Source organism: Phocoena phocoena, chromosome 20 (genome assembly GCF_963924675.1).
Source record: "Phocoena phocoena chromosome 20, mPhoPho1.1, whole genome shotgun sequence".
NCBI lineage: Eukaryota > Metazoa > Chordata > Mammalia > Artiodactyla > Phocoenidae > Phocoena > Phocoena phocoena.
Window position 1 is genome coordinate 16,595,884 of NC_089238.1, and position 6,367 is coordinate 16,602,250.

Below are 6,367 nucleotides of genomic sequence, written 5' to 3' on the forward strand. Positions count from 1 at the left end.
GACTTAAATAATATACTGGAGTCCAGGGTCAGCTAAAGGACATTACTTACTCTAACAGTAGATAGATAGACAGATAGATAGATAGATAGATAGATAGATAGATAGATAGATAAGATAACAACCACCCACAAACAGGAAGAGAAACAGCCTAAAATATGTTTGCTTTCTCTCTGGCAATCTTGGCAGCTGGTCTTGGCTGGGGGTCGTCCCACACCTAAGACAGGAAAATGGTGGCAGCAAAGATGAAAAAGTTGCCTGAGTCCATCAACTCTAGGCTCCTAATCACTATGAAAAGTGGAAAGTACGGCTGAGGTACAAGCCACCTCAGAAAATGATCAGACAAGGCAGAGCAAAACCAGTCATCCTCCACTGAAATGGAAAACTGGTGTCCATCTCTACAGTGGCAATAATATTGAATTGGGCAAAACGCATAGAAAATACTAGAGAGTTCGCACACTGGCTATCATTGATCTAGGTGATTCTGATACAGTTAGAAGCATGCCAAAACAGACTGGTGAAAAGCATGCAAAATTATTCTTTAATAAAATTGGCCAGAACTCGTTTAAATAAACAAATAAATAAAATATTCGCTGTTCGGGACTTCCCTGGTGGTGCAGTGGTTAAGAATCCGCCTGCCAATGCAGGGGACACAGGTTCGAGCCCTGGTCCGGGAAGATCCCACATACCGCGGAGCAACTAAGCCCGTGCACCACAACTACTGAGCCTGTGCTCTAAAGCCCACGAGCCACAACTACTGAAGTCCGCGTGCCTAGAGCCTGTGCTCCACGAGAGAAGCCACCGCAATGAGAAGCCCGCACACCGCAACAAAGAGCAGCCCCCGCTCACCACAACTAGAGAAAGCCCGCGAAGCAAAGACCCAACGCAGCCAAAAACAAATAAATAAAATAAAAAAATATTCGCTGTTCAACATTAGAATAAAGTACTTCCATGAAGTGGGAAATTCATTAAGCAGTTATTTATAAATACCTTTAAAATATTTAATGATGTGGGGAATCCTACCATCATGCCATTAAGTGGATACAAAGTAGGATTCAAAAGCACATGTTCTTATCTATATGTTACCTGAATGTGTCCCAGACCCCATCTCCTTTTGTATCCTCAATAAAGGGTAGGTTTTGATCTCAGTTCGCTGGCTTTCTGCCTGAGAAGCACAATGGGGTGCTCCCTGGCCTTTTTCTTCCTGAGTCCAGGGGTGTGCGTAAAAGATGAACAACCAGCACTCTGGGGGAGATTTGTACAAATCAGGAGCCCTGATTTGTACAAATGGTCAATTCTAAACTACCAACATGATGTCACTGCACAGAGTTGGGAAGAAATGGGTATAATCAGCTCTCGAAAGCTAGTATGAGCTGGCTCCAATGACCACTGCCTGGGTCCCACTGTTGGAGAAAGAAGTTTCACAACTGGGTCTCTAGTTCTATCATTCTTTCAACCAGAATCTTCTTTGTCTAGACAAACGGACCAACACTCAGGAGGCTAGAACAGGACATGTTCAGTCTAGTCTCACACCAAACCCTGAACCACCATCTTTTCCTTCTAAGGCCCCAGATGCTGATCCTACCCAGACTCTGTCTACACTAATGGTGATTTTTTTTTTTTTTTTTAAGAGAGCCCATTGTCTCACCTTGTAATGAGACCCCCTTATCTGTCTGTAGTGTCCATATTTTCTGGACCCCAATTATGGACAAAATTCAGTGGTTTTCCCACAGTCTTGGGACACACTCAAATGTCAATCAAATATGGACTAAGTAACTTGGGTTATGAGGGAAGGGGGATGGCATGCAGTCAAACACCATATGGAAGAATCGCTGGGATCCACATTTCTTTCCCTCCCCTCAGCTTACAGCAGTATTTACCTTTATAAAATAATTTTTCCTGGGGAGAGCAGAAGTAATCTTTCAGCTAAAGCACACTCGTACCTCTCCCAGCTCAGCACCTAGGGGCCAGTCCTCCCATTAACACACAGCACCAGACCCAAGGTGCATGTTCTGCCTAATCCACTGGGAGTTGTGCCCAAAGGGATTTTTTTCATCCCCTTTTCTGAGGCCCAGCTCTTTCTACCAGATTGAGTCCACCAGCTTCCCCTGGTCCTAGTTCATCCCTTAGGCTTCTCTGGGGGCACAGAAGTTTCAGAGCGTTGACCACTAAAGCCATAGATGGTTGGTTCCCCAATCTAAGAATTAGGGTTAGGATCTGACAATTACAGCTTGCTTCCTCCATCAGGGAGCAAGTGGCCATGTTGGGAGGACCTTCACTTTCCTGCCCTGAAACCTTATCCTGCACTCAGGAATGGGAATTTATGCACAAACTTTACGTGGCAAAGACCACAGCCAGTCTGCATCTCCATGGGGAGGAGCTATTTGGGGAGGACCAAATTCCTACAGCCTTTGGAATCACATTTTTGAGCATGAGGGTGGTGTTCATGACTTTCAGTGCTGCTGGAAGCTGCCACTGGGACCAACTGGGAAGCTTGGCAACAAACACACAGGCTGCAGGTCCTCAGACTCTCATTGCTACCTTATTGCTGCCTTAAGATGAGAAGTTTTGTGCACACCAGCCTTTCGTTTCTTACCACTTTCAAAGATTTCTACCAGGCTGGTAAATTTGGCAAGATTTCCAAGAGCAGCATAGTGCAGAGTAGGGATGCAATATGTTTATAGAATGAGTGAATGATGGTATGTACAATGCTTACGTTCTCAGAAAGTAAATTTCAGATTTATAAAGTAAATCTTGAGGACCTTCTTGGAGCACTATACATTCTAGTAAAATTTTTGCTCAGCCTTTCCCTGTGTAGTAAGTCATCATTTGCTGCAAGATTTAAAATTCCTGGAGACTTCCCTGGTGGCGCAGTGGTTAAGAATCCACCTGCCAATGCAAGGGACACGGGTTCGATCCTGCTCCGGGAAGATCCCACATGCCACAGAGCAACTAAGCCCGTGCTCCCCAACTACTGAACCTGTGCTCTAGAGCCTTCGAGCCACAACTACTGAGCCCACATGCCGCCACTACTGAAGCCCGCACGCCTAGAGCCCGTGCTCCGCAACGAGAAGCCACCGCAATGAGAAGCCCACGCACTGCAACGAAGAGTAGCCCCCACTCGCCGCAACTAGAGAAAGCCCGCACACAGCAACAAAGACCCAACGCAGCCAAAAATAATAAATAGATTTATTAAAAAATAAAATAAACTCCTTAAAACTGTTATAGGGAATTCCCTGGCGGCCCAGTGGTTAGGACTCTGTGCTTTCACTGCCGGGGCCGGGTTCCATCCCTGTTCGGGGAACAAAGACCCCTCATGCTGCTTGGCCAAAAAAAATTAAATAAATAAATAAAATGAATATATAAGAGATATATATATATGCAAGCACAAAGCAGCATCAGAGCCCTATAGTTCAACGCAGTTTATTTAGTGAGAGCAGTTCAAAAGGAGTTCCCTGTGTGCAGAATGCAAATAATGTATTCCCAGTATGAAAGTGTCTATAGAAATACTTCACTAAATATATCTTGCAAAACAATCCAATGGATCCTAGTCCTCAGGAACACTACTTTAAGATGAAAAGAAATGAGAGATCTTCACGACACCTACAAGCCACGATGACTGGAAACATGTGCCAACGGTTTTTCTTCCCTAATTTCTTTGGGTTTGTAATAGTTTTTGCTTTCTGTACTACAAGAGGCTTAAATTTGCCCATCGTCCTTGGCCATAGGGCATGTCCCCTTCAGACATATGTGCCATCAATGGGCCATTTTCAGGAACAGGAACATGCACTATGAACCAAACGTTTTCTGGCCGCTTCTAAGTGGACCTTTAATCTCCTGGGAACAATTTGGTCCTCTTCTTAGTTCTCTGGAGGCTCAAATGAAAGACTTCCTCCTAAGTCTCAGCCTAGCAATACGGACGAGCAAAGCTGATTTCATCAATGCCAACCCAGGAATCGCTGTAACACTTTCTCATTCCATCAGATATTTTTAATAATCATTATTACCTTTCTGATTTCAATCATAGGATATACTCAATACAAAACCTGAAAAAGAGACAGCCACTAAAGAAAAATACAGAATATATATCTCCACTTTTACTATGAAAGTTTTCAGAGAAAAGTTAGATGGCAGAGTGAACAACGTATATAGGCTCCATCTATATTCAATGTTAATTTTGCTTTTTTTTCTTCCGGTATTATTTGCTGAGCCATTTAAAAGTTGTAGGTATTTTGAGCTTCATCTCTAATGTCACAAGAATAAGGACAATGGCCTATATAAGAACATTACCATAGCTACAAAAATAATTCCATTATCACCTAACTTATTCCACTTTCAAATTTCCAACTGTCACAAGAATTTAGTCATTTATTTTGCACTTGAGTTCTAGAATATCACACATTCTATACTTGTCCAGTTATTTCCTCTAAATGTTTAATTTGTTCCTGTACCCCTTCTACTTCCTGTCAGTTGGAGGTCTAGATGCTATACAGAAGTTCCTTTTTTGGGGGGGTGCCTAGGTGGTGTTGTGTTCTTCAAATCAACATCTCATCAGTAAGCACATACCAGGTTGTCCCATTAGTGATGCTAGGTCTGATCACTTGATTACAGTGATGACAGATCAGTCCATTGTCAAGACTGAGCGTTTTCCTTTCGCGAGTTTTTTATACAGCAACATTTGAGCACTCTGCAAAGGTTCTGTTCTCAGGAGCCTTTTACTAAAGGTTTTGATATCCACTGATGATCTTTGCCTGATCAGTTATTTCGTTAATGGTTCAGGCTCTATATTAAAACACTGAATCCTTTCATGGTACATGCCAAGTATGTGGAATGATCTTTGGGACAATGAACTCTCTAGGTAAACTTGAGTCGCCAGACTGCTCCCAATGAGGCTGGAAGATGGTTTGTCAGACTGTATTTCAGGCTGGAGCTGCCAGGGATACACTATTGTCGAGCCTTGCTTCCAGCCCGCCCACTAAGAAGACCCATGTGGGAAAACCATGAATACAAGGCCAGATATAAAGTATCTCCACTCTCCAGGGACATGGGAGCAGCTTGAATCTTAGTATAGTTGAACAAGACACTGTAGTTAGACCTGCTTTGCTGGTAAACCCAGATTTTATAAAAACAAGTAGAAAACGGACAGAAACTGCTGGAAAAGTGGTCACAGAGTTGTTGCAAAGATGAACACCACTGCTCTGCCAAGATAGAAACGCACCTCTACAGATCAAACAGGCCTTTAATGCCACATACATTCAAACAGGAAAGAAAAAACGAAAGAACGTACACAACCTGCCAGAAATACACTGTTGACAATTGTGTCTAAAAAGGCAGGGTGAAGGGTGAGGTTTTAAGGAATGGAGAGACTTTCAGATTTTCTCCAGAAAGTACACATTTTCTGGAGAGCTCTTCGGAATGCAAAATTTCAAAATGGGAGATGACCGTCAGGGACCAACCAGTTAACCAAAACTTGCTTCTGAGAGGTGGTATTCCAGAATATCTCATTTTTATCTGCTACACAGCTCTGTAATTTTGACATTTATTTTTCTGGAGGAAAATGAAACCTCCAAAAAAATCTAGAGGCCAAGTGAACCTCACAGGGTCATAGAGTTGTGGGTGGGAACCTAGCCTGCTTGTAGCTGTCGTATCTGAAGAACGGAAGTCGGTTCATCCTGGAGGCGTCAAGCAGCATGCTCCTGCGGGCTGTCTTATTCGCCACGAATTTTCCGAAGGCTTTGATTACATGATGAATTTACAAATGACACAGACGAGGAGTAAGCTGGATGGCAGAGTAAGAATTACACAAAGTGGAGCAATACAGAGAATTATCGACTTGAAATTTGGCTGACTGTGGCCAAAAACACCAAAGGCAGAGGTACAGAACTGGGCAAACAGCTTCATGGGTTTCTGTTACCCAAAAACTCCAGGCACATCTGTGTGACAGCAACCTAAAGGCCAAGGCCTTCCGAGGTCCGAGACAGAGATGTGAGTGCTGCCCCTTCAGCACTGGTGTGGTCACATCTGCTGGCCAGAGTTGGGTCCTGAATGGTACAATGCAAGAAGGGATTTGGATGACCTGGGGACAACCCCGAGTGGAGGAAAGGCTTTCCCCATGGAGTCTCAAATCGAAGGCTCCAAGTTACTGGGGCCGAGCAAAGATCACTTAAATGTTCTCAACAGAAGGCCAACTGGTTACAATCCGAATGCCATTAAAAGCTTTCTTTCAGAACGTACTCACCTATGGTAAACGGCAGAGGTCTTATAACCTCCACATCCGTTTCTGAGTTAATTTTCTAAAAGCAAAGAATATAGCATGCCTGCAGCAAATACAACGTATAAACCCAGCAGAAACGTGAACTGTGCAGGCATG

General features: G+C 43.6%; 1 pseudogene; it reads left to right on the plus strand.

Moving 5' to 3' along the window:
• The first annotated feature begins 227 nt into the window (after positions 1-227).
• LOC136140277 (large ribosomal subunit protein eL30 pseudogene) lies at positions 228-570 on the plus strand (annotated as a pseudogene).
• Positions 571-6,367: the final 5,797 nt, after the last annotated feature.